The sequence below is a fragment of the Cynocephalus volans genome, chromosome 7, assembly GCF_027409185.1.
Source record: "Cynocephalus volans isolate mCynVol1 chromosome 7, mCynVol1.pri, whole genome shotgun sequence".
Classification (NCBI taxonomy): Eukaryota; Metazoa; Chordata; class Mammalia; order Dermoptera; family Cynocephalidae; genus Cynocephalus; species Cynocephalus volans.
In genome coordinates, this window is record NC_084466.1 from 66,358,384 (window position 1) to 66,374,992 (window position 16,609).

A 16,609-nucleotide genomic window follows, 5' to 3' on the forward strand; every position below is an offset into this window, starting at 1 on the left:
AAACCAAAAAAAGGAAAACTACAAGGAATATAGGAAACAGAAAACTGACACAGAAGAAGGTGAAGTGAATCCCCAGAACAATTTTGAAGGGAGGTCTCAGGATAAGAGCTGCGAGCTGTATACAGAGGGCAACCATCCCAGACTGGAGCAAATCACAAGATTCTGGAAGAGATTTCTTTGAGAAGAATGAAAAGGTTAACAAATAAGTCTGATTGTCTTGAAGGAAGATTTAAACAACCAGTAGAGCATTTAGGATTGAAATTCCCTGAAAAGCCATCAAGAAAAAGATAAAAGACAGGAAGTTGTCCAGAAAAAGAGAAGTGATTATAGTTTATTACATGGCTTGGCTATAAATAGCACTTATATAGGAAATATCATACAAACCTTGAATATCAATCAAACGAAAAATTTAAATAATCCACACTGCGAGGATGTAGAACTGGGAAAGGGCTCCCTACACACAGGGAGTAGGCAAAGGCAAAAGCTATAGTCCCATGTTCCATGTTTAGAAGTCAATAGATAATTCTGAAAACTGAAAAATTAAGATGTGAAATCAAGCATGTTATATGAAAGAGGTTATCTCTGGGGAGATGGACATTGCAGAGGGAGAGGGACGGGGTGGAAAGCAGAGAAATGCTTCTTTTAAGGCTTGCAGAACTACTTGACTCTTTAAAAAATCTGCAGGTAAAATTCATTACTTTTTTATTTTTAAGTAAACTTTTGGTTGAAGTATCACATAAGCAGAGACAAGTATATAAATCATAAATCCAAGGTGAGTGCACCATATAATAGCACCCAAATTAAGAAATAGAGCTTTACCAGTCCCCGGAAAGCCCCCTTGGTGGTCCCTCCCAGTCACCAACATCACACTAAGGATAACCAGTGTCCTGACTTGTGACATCATAAACCAGTATCCCCTGCTTTTGCAATTTGCATAAAGGAAATCATATATGTATGCCTTTTTGTTTCTGGCTTCATTTGCTAGCATGTCTGTGAGATTCATCCATGTTGTTACATGTAGCAAGACTTACAATATTGCTGTGCAACAGTCTATTTCACAAAAACACCACAATTTATTTATCCATTCTCCTGTTGGGTTATTTCCAGTTTGAGTGTTCTTTTACACATGTGTATGTATAATTTTGATAAAAGTGAAAATTATAATGCCATAACATGGAGATACGCATTTGGTATGAAATATCAGGATTTAAAATTGTATGTATACCACAACTGCAACTATTCATAAATCCATTCAACAACAACAAAAATTTTTAGCATCTATGTCCCAAGCACTGTTCTAGATACTGAAGTTTTGATGCTGAAATAAGTTATGGCCTCTGCCTTCCAGGGACTTGGAGGGAGGGAGAGAAAGGAGAGAGAGAGAGAACAGACAAGTAATTGCAGGTCTGACGAATATTTTGATGCAGAGTTGCAGTGATCTAATCTAACTCCAGCTGTGCCATTTATGCAGAGGAACTGGGAGGAAGAGCATGCCAAGGAGAAGGGACAGAACATGCAAAAGGCCCAAGTGTGCCTGGAACATGCAGAATGAGTCAGAGGGTGCCCAGGCCTCAGCTGTGTCCAATGCTGGGATGGGCCCCCTGGGGTTAGAACTCTGAGGTCATTGGTGACCTTATCAAGAGCAATTTCAGGGGCATGGTGAGGGCAGACCTAGACTAGGATGGGTTAGGAAAGAGTGGAATGTAAGTACATGAATATAAAAATTTATGAAAGGAAATACATGAAAATATAAAGTTGTATATATAGTTTAGGATGACAATACATATGTCATGTATGTCTTTTTTATCCAAACATGTGTATATAAACATTATCTACGTATATATAAATTATATGTATAAAATATATGTATAATATACATATATTTTTCAAGGAAAGTCAAACACACGGATCCAAATTTTTAAATGATTTACATAAAGGTCAAATATGTTAAGGGGGGATATATGTCAATTGTATTGTTAGTATTTTCCGAATTATATTCATATTCTACATTGTAAAAATGCAGTACTTTGAACGTATCAGAGATACATTGTTTTCACAGTATTACAAAAATACTGGTAGAGGTAGGGATCATAAAGAATGTAGGGCCTGGGAGTCCTCCTTTTCATTTGCTAAACACACACGCATTTTTAATACAAAACACATGGTTTGGTGTGGTCAGTCAGCTGATGACTCAACTTTGGCCCAGAATCAGAGACAGCTAAGCAACTTCAAGTGCCTTCGTGACCCAGGACAAAAACAAGATGGAGCTGACTGCCATAGACAGACAGAGGCTTATGTTTATGGAAATGGCTTCCTACTTCAAGGAACGCTTACCTTGGCCAGAAATGCTCTCTACATATTTATTTATGCTAAAGGCTGTATTGAAAAGATGACAGGTTTTATTTCATTTGAAAACTCAAGACTTAGGTAATCCAAGTAATAAGCAATATTAGGGAAAGAATATTCTCCTCCTTGTGAATTCCCATGTCGTTTGAAGATTGTTTTTCTTGTAGCCCTTAATGCTTTCTTTGTCCTACGTATATGTCCTATATTCCTTGATTTACTAACTCACCTCTAATTTCCTTCAGTACCAGACCTTGAAAAGCATCTTGATAAATTCTACTAAATTTATTCATACATACATTCATCCAGCATTGCAATGAATGAGGGGAATAAACCTTTATTTTTAACAGTTGTCTTTGCTTTTCCTCTTCAACTTGGCCTTGGTTTGACATGCCTCCTTTGGCTGCTAGGTCATTGCTGTTACTGAATTTGCAGAAATCCAGCACGGCCTGTATTGCGTCAAACTTTGCTCTAAGGTCCTCTGAGTAATGAATAATAGTTTCATCCACCCAGAATATTGGCTCAAGATTTGAACCAACTGTTCATATTACATTCCTTTTCTGGACTAGTTTCATCAACAGTAGCTATGTCTTATAATTAACATTATAATTATAATAACATAAGCCTTTGTAATTAATTTCATTCATGCACCCTCTAGTCCCAAGAAACAGTGACTCATTATCTTTAATTTGCAAAACATACTCTATTTTTTTAATTTTAAATTTAACATAATGAGATACAAAATTAATTTATTCAGGGTTTTACAAAAACAGAATTTCTGAGACAGGATCAAGACAAAATTACCAAGTCCCAGGTCTAACTGTTGTGTCATAGCAACTCTTCTGACAGTCAAAGTCACCCATCTGTCCATCCATCCATCTATCCATTTATTTATTCAGTGTAACTTTATCACATCAGTCACTGTGCTAATCTCAATACAGACACAAAATTAATGTTGCTATTTTTCAGTTCATAGTTTGGTTGACAAATACAAGAAAACAGGCAGTTTTTGTTGTTTTTTTTTTAAAAAAAGAAATGAAATGATTAGAAATGTGTAATGTGTTTTGCAAATACATCTATAGCATTCCAGCATTTGAACTGATAGAGGTTTTAGTACGTTCTATGAGACCAAACTGTTGTTTCCCCACGATGACCAGCATGTCACCACTGATCTCAGGTAGGAATATTACTATTTGAGAACAGTTTTAGGATTGTTATGTGACAGTGGTTTTTGAAGTTTTTTGTTTTTCTTTTAAGCCATGGCACTTGTCCTTCAAAGGAAATCTTATAGACTTGTGAGCAAAACAAATATAAATAAACAACACTGGATAAAAGCAGGAGTAACTGATCAGAGCCCAGTCCAATTAGCTCACCTGGGGCTTCTGTGAACCCCCCAAGGCTCCCTGGAACTCTGTTGAAATCCAATGAAAAAAAGTCACCATCCTTTCAAGTTCAAGTATCAATGTGTCAAATTAGTCAAATTTTTGTCAACTGCAAAAATTAACATAGGATCTAATAACCAAATCAAATCTGGCTTGGCAGCCTGTGGGTAAATAAGACTCTACATGAGTATTAAGCCCCTGCAAAGCTTCCATGGCTCTTGAGGCTTCTCACCAGCACTATTTTGTTGTTGTTTTTGTTGCCTCCCCTCAATATGCAGAATGCTTTCAGAGATTTTGAGTAAATTTGCCCTCCTTTTCTCAAAAACCAAACAATGATTTTTGAAACTTCACCATGTATCAGGACTGGAGATGCAGCAGGTGGTGAGACAGACAGGGCTCCTTCCCTAAAAGGAGTCGCACATGGAGATAAACACTGCTAGGGAAGAGTGCACAGAGACGGGGTGAGTATAAAAGAACTCAAGTTCATTATAGCCAGCATGCGTGCAACTATCTTATAATTCGATTTGCCAAAAAATCATTGTTACTTATTAGATGACATGCAGTCAGTTAGACTGAGGGAAACAAAAAAATAAATAAAGTCCTACTTTCACTCTCAGGAAGCTTACCATATATAACAAGGGAAAGACAAGCATACAAACAGCAGGCCATCAAATGTCAAAGTGGATCACAGCCACGGTTCCTAAAGGGTGTGAAACTGGAATGCTCATTACAGTCAGGTGTGGAAAAGCCTGGTGGCAAGGCTCCTTAAGACGATACTATTCTTCTGGGGAACTCAAAGGACTTTCAGATATTCTCTTTCCTTTGAGGGGGGGGGGAGGAGATGAGGGAGAGGCCAATTTAGGATAATTTCACTCAGATGTTTCATTTGGATTCAACTTACAATCCTGCTCCTCATCTGTCTTCCTCGTCCAGATGGGTTCCCGTCCATCTAGCCATTTCCTGTCCTTGACACCTCACTCACCCTCACTGCACCCCCACGTCCAATAAATCACCAGGTCTATTGATTCAACTTACTAAATCTATCTTGAATACATCCACTTCTCTCGTCGTCCACGCCTAAGCACCCTATTTTTGTACATAACACTTATAAACATAGTAATTAATTAGTGGCCTGCATAAGTAGTGGTTTACCATCTGTGTCTCACTGCCCACCACACTCCCACCACCTCGACTATAATTTCCATGAAGCCAAGGACCATGTCTGCCTTGTTCACTACTGTATCCCCAATACCTAGAGCAGGGTCTAGTACCGAGCATGTGCTCAGTGAGGGAAAGAAGGAAGAAGGGAAGCCAATCAAAACTCAGAAATAATCAGCTCTTCCATTAAACTCCCTTCTGATTATGTGAAAACAAAATATAGATAGAAATATATATTTTTTTCTAATTCACTAGAAGACAATATCACTATTTTTCTGAAACAATCAACTCCCAACAATGTCAAATTTTCAAGTTTACTGTATATTGTGATGTTCTGTTTAAAGAAAATTTAAAAACAGATTATAAAAGATGACCATTTAGGACGGATACACGCAGCAATAGACTCCAGTTGTTCATTTTGAGTTTGTTAATCTACTGGTCTGCAAACATGGTAGGGCTTGTGCAATTGAAGTTGCTGTGCTCATGGTGGCCCCGACAAGCTCCCGGCATGTGGTGAGAGTACATCCTGGACATGTGAGTGAGTGAATCCAAACTTAGCATCTGTGACATGCATTATTTAAGTCATCACTTAATTCTTGTTTATTTCACTTACCGGGAAATACAATAGACTCTTGTGTCCACTGATGGTTTGGGAACATGTCCTCTACTTGTCAAGACTGTCTCATAACACGGGCATAAGGTGTATGTAACTGGTGCCAACATGTCCCAGATCAACACACTTTACAGCAGATTTCAAGTTCAACAATCTTTCTGAGGAAGGAGGGGCCTCCATCTCACCTTTCAAAGAATAGAACATCTGCTGTGATTTGGTAAACAGTAATGTTTCATCTCCTGCCTGCCTGCTGCAGGAGTCTGCATATCATGAAATCCTAAATGCCACTCGAGGATTCAGCCTCCAGGCTGGATGCTCTTTATCCTGCCCAACCTGGCAATTCCCACCAAGCAAAGTCAACCTCATTATGGCCTGTTCCATCTGCCTCTAGTCTTGGAAAAGGTTAAAACTTTGTAGAAGCTTAATGAGCCATGTCCTGCCCTGAGAAATACAGATTTGTTATTGCTTTGCACAGAAATGAAACAAGTGGAATAAAAACAGGAGTGGATCCTATGAGTCACAGGATGTGGGTGAAGAGCTCAAATTAAATTGAGAACTTAAGTACTAAATCATTGAACTGAAAGCCAGGAAATTTGAGGTCAAGGTCCTGATCTGTACCAATGAGCTGTGTGAACTTGAGCAAGTCATGAAATCCTGGTCTCTGTTTCCACACCTCTAAAATGGGAATAATAATTTCTGTCCTAACATCACTTAGGACTAATAAAAGGATGGGATGATAATGTGAAAGTCTTTTATAACACTAAAGAAAACTATAAACTGAAAGGTATTTCAAAACAGAGGAAATCCCCTAAATCACTCCTACTGAGAACTAGAGGCCAGTGAGTGAGTTCCTTTGCAACAAATCTGTTTTTCTAGGTGAATATTAAATTTAGTATTTCTTGAGTATACTTCTGTGTTTCAAAAATATGTTTTTAGAATTGGGAAGGACAAAAAAGAAAAGACAGCTCATGATTCAAATTTTCAGAAACTCATATCCGTTCATTTATATGTGTGTGTACACATTCTAGAAGCAGTTATTCAATCCCACACCTGTTTATTAAGCACACTGCAGGGTCTGAGCACTGTGCTGGCCACTGTGAATACAACAAGGATAAAGGCAATCCTGACATCCCTGACCCTGTGGACCTTACATCAAAGCATTTTTTGCAATGAGAGAATGAACCAGACATGATCTTCACCCTGAAGTAGTTATCAACTAGTAGAAAAGGAAGTGGCCATGATATAAAACTGAATCATTTTTAGAAGACTCTGCTTTTAGGATCAAGGGGAGGGATAAATGGGTCACATCACTTCTTTCTTTTTCTTGGATCAGCATATAGCATCGATATCAGCATACAGACATGCTCTAACAGCTCCTATCTTAAACCCTTAAAGCCTATTTCCTTTCACAGCACAACTTCTTGCAAGATTTCCCTATAGTCATTGTCTCCAATTTCTCACCACACTTGCCCTCGTCAAACCAATTTAATAGGGTTCTCTCCCCACCGACTTACTGAGATTACTCTCAGCAAGGCCACCAATGGCCTCCATCTTGCCAAATAAGTGGTCAAACCTCTGTTTTTATCTCAACATCATTTAAAATAATTGACCACTCCCTCTTTCTACAAAGGAGGTTGGTTTCTTCTTGTTAACATCCATGACACTACGATTTCCTGATTTTCTGTCTATCCTACTGGTCACTATAGTCTTGTCCACTGGTTTCTCATCCTCTTCTCAACCTTTAATGCAGTAGTGTAGACAGGCCCCCGGGATCTGTCTGGAGCTTCCTTCTCTACCTAAACACTCCGCTTGAGTGACTTCATCCTGTGTCATGCATGGCTTTAATTATCTGGTTACACTATATCTGGTTATATCTATCTGCCTATATCTATCTATTTATCTAAATCTATAGATCTATAACTATATCTATATCTGGTTAGTCTATCTCTCCAGCGCTGACTTTTCTCTGTACTCCAGAGCCATATATCTAACTGCCTGTCTGACATTTCTACTTATTTTTCTAATAAGCATGTCAAACTTAACATGACCAAAACAGACCTCCTATTTCCACCTCCAATGAAGCCTGCTCCTGCCCCAGGATCCTTATCTCAATACGCAAGCCAGAAATGAAGCTTTCCCTCGCTTCTTCTTTTGTGCTTACTCCCCACCCCAGCCCATCAGCAAGTCGTATTGACACTGTCCCCCAAACACTTCCTGAATCTGTCCACAGCCTCCGTCTCCACTGACATCATCTCCCCCAACCCACTTCTCTCCAGCCACACCAGCCTCTGTTCTGTTCCTCAGATGTGCAGATTCATTTCCGCCTTTGCACAAGCAGCTTCCTCTGCTCAGAATGCTCACCCCTCTGATTTTTGCTTGGCTGCCTCCTTCTTTTCATTCAGATCTCAAACTAAATGTCACCTCTTCAGAGATGTCTTCATGAATAACCTATCAAAAGTAATCACCAGACACCTGTTGTCCATCACTCTATTTTAATATTATAAAATATGTACCTATTTAATGTTATAAAATATTATACACATTATAAAACATAATATAGAGTTAATAAATATTTAGTATTTAAGTTACATTTATATCTCTTATATCAGCCATTTGTTTATCTCCTGTCTTCTTCCGCTAGAGTCTAAGCACCACAGGAAGGGAGGCTTCTGGCTTTGTTCACTGCTGTGTCCTCCGTGCCTAGGACAGAACACAGAATAAGCTCATATATAGTTATTGAAGAAATGAAAAAAATTTAGAATACACACCCACGTTGAGAGAATTGGGTCCCCCAGATTCTGGTTACATGAGTTTATTTCCTGCTGCTGCCTCTCAGGCCCGATAGACTTTCACACTGATTCTGGCACCAAGTGGTGCAATTTACATTAAACTCATTCATCCCTAATTGCATAGCTTGTATTTTCTGTTTTAATATTTGATGATGCTTGTAGATCACGAGGTGGAAATAAAACAGGAAAGGAGGGATAGATTCCAGTATTTTGTTTCTATGCTGTAAATCTCTGGGGAAAGTCATAAAAAAAAATTCTTAAAGATAAAATGTACAGATATTTGGATGAATCCTGATATGACAAAATTCCCAGGGTTTCACATATGAATATTTTGCTACATTTACTTCAGGATTTTGAATTCCATGGTTGTATCTTAAAAATATCTCTTTCCTCATGGAGAGTCAATCACACTCAATAAACTTAGCAATATCACAGACACTGTAGAGCAGAACAGCAAATTCCTGTGTCCTGCTCACACAGTCCTCTGTCCTTGAGAGACACTGCTCTTCTTTATGGCATTTTTTACACTGATCCCAGATAAGGCCTGTATTAGTCTTTTTCTGTTGCTTGTAACAAAGTACCTGGAATTGGGTAATTTACAAGAAAATGTAATTTATGGGCTGGCCCGTGGCTCACTCGGGAGAGTGTGGTGCTGATAACACCAAGGCCACGGGTTCGGATCCCATATAGGGATGGCTGGTTTGCTCACTGGGTGAACATGGTGCTGACAACACCAAGTCAAGGGTTAAGATCCCCTTACCGGTCATCTTTTTAAAAAAATTTTTAAAAATTTTAAAAAAAGAAAATGTAATTTATTTCTTACAGTTTCAGAGGCTAGGAAGTCCAAAGTCCAGGGGACACATCTAGTGAGGGTCTTCTTTGGTGGTGGCTTTACAGCAATGCAGGGGTCTCACATGGCGGAAAATGACAGAGCACAGAGAGAGAGAGATACTTCCTCCTACATTCTCCTTTTTATGCCCTTAGAACCATGCCCATGACCACCATTTTTAATCCATTTATTAGGCATGGTCCTCAGAATCTAATCACCTCTCGAAGGCCCCACTTTTCAACTACCCTAATAGGATTTCCCACCCTCTTAACAGTCACAGTGGGGATCAAGCTACTAACACATAAAAATTGGGGGACACAATCCATATCAGGGCCTCAGGATCCTTCTCAATACAGTGCTCTGGATAGCCACTAATGATCATAGCCTTCAAGCAAGATGATACCCATTTGTTATTTCTGATTTAGACGAAATGAAAACTAGATTTAATGAGGTGAATATTAGATTTAAGAGCAGTTTTGCTCTGGATTCTTGAGGTCTTAAAAAGATTTGGTAAATACCTATGTTGACTTATTAAGCAGGGAACTAACCTCACGGGCTTGCTGACCAGCAGACTGTGCTCTTGTGCATTCCTTACAGGGAAGGAGTGTTTATGCTTCTGATATCTCTGTCTCAGCTGGTCGCCCTTGGAGGACCCACTCATGCCTGCATGCTTCACAGAATTTTTGCCCTCCTCATGCTACATGCAAATGGTGCTATGGAGGAGGAGAGGGCATCTGGGTGTGCATCATTGGCTCTGCCACTTACCAGCAATGGACCTTGCTTAACCTCTCAGAGACCATTTTTTCATCTTCAACATGAGAAAAAGAATATCCACTTTGCAGGATCATTGTGAGGATTAGAGATAACACTTAGAAAGTGCCTGGTACATAGTAGGTATTTAATGAATAGTCTAACTAAATAAGTTAAGAATGTATCAAATATATATAGCTATAGAAAGAAGCATAGGAACTGATATGGATTGTGTGCCCCAAAGTATAGTGTGTTGGAGGCTTGGTCCCCACTGTGAGGCTGGGAAATCCTGTTATGGTAATTGAAAGGTGAGACCTTGAAGAGGTGATTAGATTGTAGGACCATGCCTAGTGAATGGATTAATAATAGTGGTCAGGGGCGTGGCTCTGAGGGCTTTAAAGAGAGGGCATGTGAGAGTCTCTCTGTTCCACCATTTTCTGCCATGTGAGACCCCTGCATTGCTGTAAAGCCACCTCCAAAGAAGACCCTCACCAGATGTGTCCCTTGGACTTTGTAAGCAACAAATTTCATTTTCTTATAAATCACCCAGTTTCAGGTATTTTGTTAGAAGCAACAGAAAAGGGCTAATACAGGAACCAAATTGCCTTGTTTATGATAAACGTAGTGTGGTAAATTATTCCTTGGGGGCCACAAATGTCCACAGGCTTTGTGAGAGTGTCAGTGGTAAGAGAAGGGTAAGAACCCCTTCTGGAAGTGGGGGTGGGGTGGAGGGTGGAGAAAAACTCAGAGATGAAACACTGAAATGCTACCCTCCACTTAAGTGATTGGTGTGCCTGGGCTGTTCTCGGTCCACTCACAAAATGATGCTGTGAATCATAGGTGAGGCGATAGGAGGTGGGTGGGGATCTTAGCTTCCACTTTGTCAGGGTCTATTAAGAGCCATGAGGAATGGTGAGCCTCGACCTCTCTTTCAACTCGGAGCATGTCAAAGCAGCACAACTTGCTGACCCATTTCTACCTCCTGGACACCATCCCCCCCCACCAGGATAAAATGTAAAGACAGACCTTGCTTCCCAGGGAGCCCGTGGGAAAGCCCTCTGACTAGAGGCAAAATAGCATTGTTATCTGCCCTCTGTAGTGGTCAGGGGATGCTGTTTTAACAGGAGGGGAGACCTTAGCGTGACAGTAAAAAAATCAGGCTGTGTCACGTATAGCCGCAGGCCCGGCCAGTCTGACACAGTTGTGTAAAAACACGTCCGCATGCATGCCCCAGCATGCCCCAGTCCTGCCTACGGCTTTCTCCATCTCAAACACTCAGCAGCTGCATGTTTATAAGAGAAATATTATATAAATCAAGATGATGAGAGAGTTTTACCCACTTTTCCAGAAATGTACTGAGGAGATAAGCTACCAGGACAGTTCTTGATTGTATGCGATAAATACAAATGATCTCAGAGGCTGTAGTTTAAAAATGACGCCCTTCTCCATGGAAAGGAGGCTCATGAGATTCAGCAAATGGCCTGAGCTTTGAACGGAGACTTCTCCACCTCTCTGCCTAGGAGCCTGCTCCTGCTCTTTGTAACAGGCTGCACGTTGCCGAGAGCGACTAGAACAAAGAATACATTCAGAATTAGAATCATTGGACTCTGATCGCATCAGCAGATGGTGAGGCTGTTGCAGGTTAGCAGGTGTATTGTAGGTCAGGCCCAAGTCTGAGGGGTCAGCAGAGAAAGGAATCGGGCTCCATATTTCTCCTTGTCTTTCCCATGGCTCTAAACAGGGCAGCCTATCATTTTTCTGAGTGTTACATTCACCAGCTTGACCTAAGAATATAAAAATGAAAAAGCCAAATGGGAGAGCCCTGTACAGCCATTGATTTTTCACAAGCAGCCATGACCTCAGGCTGAAAAAATGTTTTTCAAATCATAGAGCCACAGATCTGATAGGAACGTGGAGTAAAGGGTTATCCTACAGAGAGTGCACGCCAACCCTCCAGCCTGGTCTTATAGTCCCTTCATCGTAAGAGACTGAACACCTGCCTTCATGGCACATTCAAAGGCTTATAGGCTCCTCATTCTAAAGATTCTACATCAAGTCTAATTTGTCTCCCTTGCCACAGTCAAAACCCATTGGCCCAAGATTATAGTGCAGATGCAAAAGCGTCGCTAGCTGCCCTCCACACAAATGATATTGGAAGACAGTTATGTTTCATCTGTGATATCTTCACTTACTAGGATAATTGAGGTGTCCGCAGACAATTTTTAATCATACTTTCTTTCCTCTGGCCAATGAAGATCTCTTCCTTTTGGAAAATTCCTCCATGGTCTCATACAGGCAAATCATTTCTGAGTCACCCTCCCCCCGCCACGACTGCGAGATACACAGACTTCACCCTAGCTGTCCAGACCTATTTCCCACCACTGCCCTCTGCTCATGAGAGGTCACCCATAGTGGCCCCTGAGCAGAACGTCCTCCTTCCAGCGTGCTGAGCATCTTGTCTGTATTGTGTTCACTTTCCCAGCCGGTGTTCCATGGCACTCTCCATTGCAGTCAGTCTCTGCTTTGGACTCCTGCAGAGCCCCATGCACACCCCATAATTTAACACTTCATAACACCATCACCATTCACCATTGTTTTATATGGACTCCCCCTCCCCCATTTTTAAAATAAACTTTTTACTTTAGAACAATTCTATGTTTACAGAAATGTTGTAAAGACTGTACAGAGTTCCCATATACACCTCATCCAGTTTTAATTTCCATAACATTATCACCTTATATAATGATGATACCTGAGACAAAACTAAGAAATCAATATTGGTACATTACTATGCACTAAATTCCACATCTTATTAGGATTTCACCAATTTTTCCTTAAAGTTCTTTTCCTGTTCCAGGATCCCAGGACCTGGGACACCACATTGCATTTACTTACATTCCCTTAGCATCTTCTGGGCTTCTGGTGAGAGTTTCTCAGCTTTTCCTTGTTTTTTCATCACATTGACTTTGACAGTTTTGAGTCCTAGTCAGGTATTTTTTTAGTATGTCACCCAATCTGAGTTGGTCTGTTACTTTTCTTATGGTAAGACTGTAGTTACAGGTTTTAAGAAAGAATGCAATGGAAGTGAAGTAGCCTTCTCACTACATTTTATCGGGGTACGAGGCAGCCACTTGACATTAAGGTGATTTTAAACTTGGTCACTTGGTTAAGTTTGTGTTTGCCAGGTTTCTCCATTGTAACATTTCTATCTTTCCCTTTCCATACTCTATTCTCTGGAAATGAGTTCCTGTGTCTAGACCACACTCAAAGTCACTCCACCCCTCACTGCCCCCTCCTCCCACCCCGCACACTCCCACCTCCTACACACTTCTTTTTAACCACCAAATCCTTTAGGCTGCAATTTTTTGGAGATTTCTAAATTCCCTGTATCTCTTCCCAAAGTTCATCTCTAAAAGGAACATAATACTTTCATATGGTGTCTTAGTCAGTTCAGGCTGCTATAAGACAATACTGTAGACTGTGTCTTATAAACAACAGAAATTTGTTTCTCACAGTTCTGAAGGCTGGAAGTCTGAGGTCAGGGTAGAGCAAGGCCAGGTTCTGGAGAGGACCCTCATGCAGGTTGCAGATTGCTGTCTTCTCGTTGTGTCTGCACATAGTGGAAAGACAGAGAGAGAGCTCTCTTGATTCTCTTTTAAGAGTGCCAGTCTCACTCATGAGGACTCCTAATTACCCTCCAAAGTCCCCACTTCCTAACACCATCACATTGGTGGTTAGGATGGCAACATATGCATTCTGGGGGGACACAAACATTCAGTCCATAACATATGGATTTGATCAACAGAATATGAACATTTTTAAAACTTGTGCACATTATACCCTGGTCAATTGTTTTTGTTCTTGTTATACCACTCCCACCCCACAATTCTTTTGTAGCTATTAGAAATTCACATAGTAAAATTTTTTAAGCTGCCTCTTTCAAAACATATTTTAAAATATATTAAAAGGAAATGATCTTAGATCCTTTAAGAAAAAGTTTCAGAAAAAAAAGTGAGAGCCAGGCTGTGAAATATGAGGTTTATTAATGGGGTGTTTTCAGCAACACTGATGCAATGGAAAAATAAAAATGGAATTTAGAGTTCAGAGTGAGTGGGGCACAAATATACTGAAGTGTCGGTGTAGGTGGCAGAATGGCCCGGGGAAAGAAATGCAGTGTGTGGAGTGTGTCTCCAAAGGTGTTTCCCCTCCGTAGTCGTGCAAAGGAAGAGAAAGCTCAGATGTTTTTATGATTGGGTTAACACTGAGTGGAAGGTCGGGAATAATCAATAAGGTCAAATCTTTAAATCTTTAATAATTCTATGACTTTACTGTTTTCAAATTAATTAGAAAATCACCAGATTTATGCTTTTGTGAATACTGTGTGCATCCAGACCAAGCTAGTGCTTCCTGGTGTTTGTGCTGCAGAACACTAACTCCATGAGACCTTCTTCTACCGGAGGGTTCTGGGATCGATATTGTTTAGACACCTTGCACACTACAGACTAGGGATCAGCAAACTTTTTCTATAAAGGGCCAGATAGTAAATATTTCAGGCTTTGAGGGTTACATATTATCTCTGTTTCTTCTTCTTCTTTCTGTTCTTTAACAGACCTTTAAAAATGTAATAAACTTCTTTGCTTGAGGGGTGTACAAAAACCGTCTGGAGGCTACATTTGGCCCATGGACTGGTAGTTTTCCCACTCTTGCTATGGACCCTTCCTGAATATTCAAAATGGATATTAGCATATTAAAGACTCTGTAAAGATCTGTAAGACCAAAATCTGTTTACCATTGTTTAACCCAAACTTATTTGACCATAGAACTCTTTTTTTTCTTACCTATTTAATATCTCACATAATTAGTTTAGTATGGAAAATATTTTGGGAAATGCTGGCCTTTTTCATATATAAAGAATAATAAAGTTTATCCATATATAAACAATAATAAAGTTTATCCCTCCTTACCCCATATACAAAGAAACCTCCAGATGGCTTAAAAACATAAATGGAAAAAAGTACCAGAGACTATCTCTGTGACCTTAGAGTACAAATAATTCCCGAGCAAGATTCTAAAAGTATTAAGCATGAGGCACAAATTATGGATTTGACTAAATCAAAATTTTTCTGTTCAACAAATAGCATAACTGAAAATTTTAACAATTGAGTAAAAGATTGGGAGAAAATTGCAATGTCAAAAACCATAAAAGATTAATATTTCCAGGAAATTTTGCCAGTCATTAGGAAAAAGATTGGGACACCAGTAGAAAAATGTGCAAATGATGTAAATATGCAGAGTACACAAGAAAAAATCAGAATGGCTAACAAGAGTGTGACATTTGCCCTCATCAGCAATTGTAGATATGCAAACTGAAAGAATAAAATACTCCTTTATACAACACATAGATTAGCAAATATTAAAAAATTGGATAATAGCCAATGTTGAAGTGGGGAAATAGTTTTTGTCATCCATTGCTGGTGGGAGCATAAGACGAGTGCAACAATTCTGGAGAAAAAGTTGGCAAAACTTAGTGAAATTCAGAATGTACATACTCTAAGGTATAAACCCAGAGAAAAGTATCCACAGATCCAAGGATGACAAGTACAAAGAAACTCATCACAGCATCTTCTTGGGAGGGGCATGGAGAGGGTGGAGGCAAAATAGCTGCCCATCGCCAAGGAAATAGGTAAATAAAATATGGTGGAAGCTCCTTATGGAATACTATACAGCAGTCAGAACCAATAAACTGGAGGGACATAAGCAACATGGATAGAGCTTTCTAAAATAGTGTTGAGTAAAATAAGTAAACAGTCAGATGTATAGCATAATGTCAACCATATAAACTTAAAACATGTATATGTATTTACATATATGTATATGGCATATATATACCAAAGGGGTAGGATACCAGGGATAAAGAGGAAGAATAATAAAATAAAGCCAGGGATAAATAATGTTAGTGTGTCCTCAACAGAAAAGTGCACCTCAACTCTTAGCAATTGATACTAAACTAAAAATATTGGGTATATCAATGTAAATGCCTATTACTATTCTACTTTCTCCAAGATTCATCTGCTGTCAAAGAGAAAAATTAAGTTGATCTTAAGTCCTTTTTACCCACATTGATCTATTGATTAGTACCCATCAGAAAAAAAAAAAAAAAAACTTGGTATGAACATATTTTTAAAAGATTTTTTTTGTGGCTAAATATACATACAATAAAATTTACTACTTTAATCACTTTTAAGTGTACAGTTCAGTGACATTAAGCACCTTCACACTGTTGTACAACCGTTACCATCATCTGTCTCCAGAACTCTTTTCATGTTCACAAACTGAGACTCTTTACCTGTTAAACAATAATTCCCTGTTCCCCTGTTCTCCCAGCATCTGGCAACGACCATTTTATTTTCTGTCTCTGAATTTCTCTATTCTAGGTATCTCATATCAGTAAAATCATATGATTTTTGTCCTTTTGTGTCTGGCTTATTTCACTTAGCATAATGTCTTCAAAGTTCATTCATGTTGTAGCATATGTGAGAATCTCCTTCCTTTTTAAGGCCGAATAATATTCTATTATATTTATACACCCCATTTCCTTTATCCATTCATTCAATGGATACCTGGGTTGTTTCCACTTTTGGGCTATTGTGAATAATACTGCTATGAATATGGGTGTACAAATATCTGTTCTCTGAGTCTCTGCTTTCAATTGTTTGGGTTATATACCCATGAGTAGAACTGATAG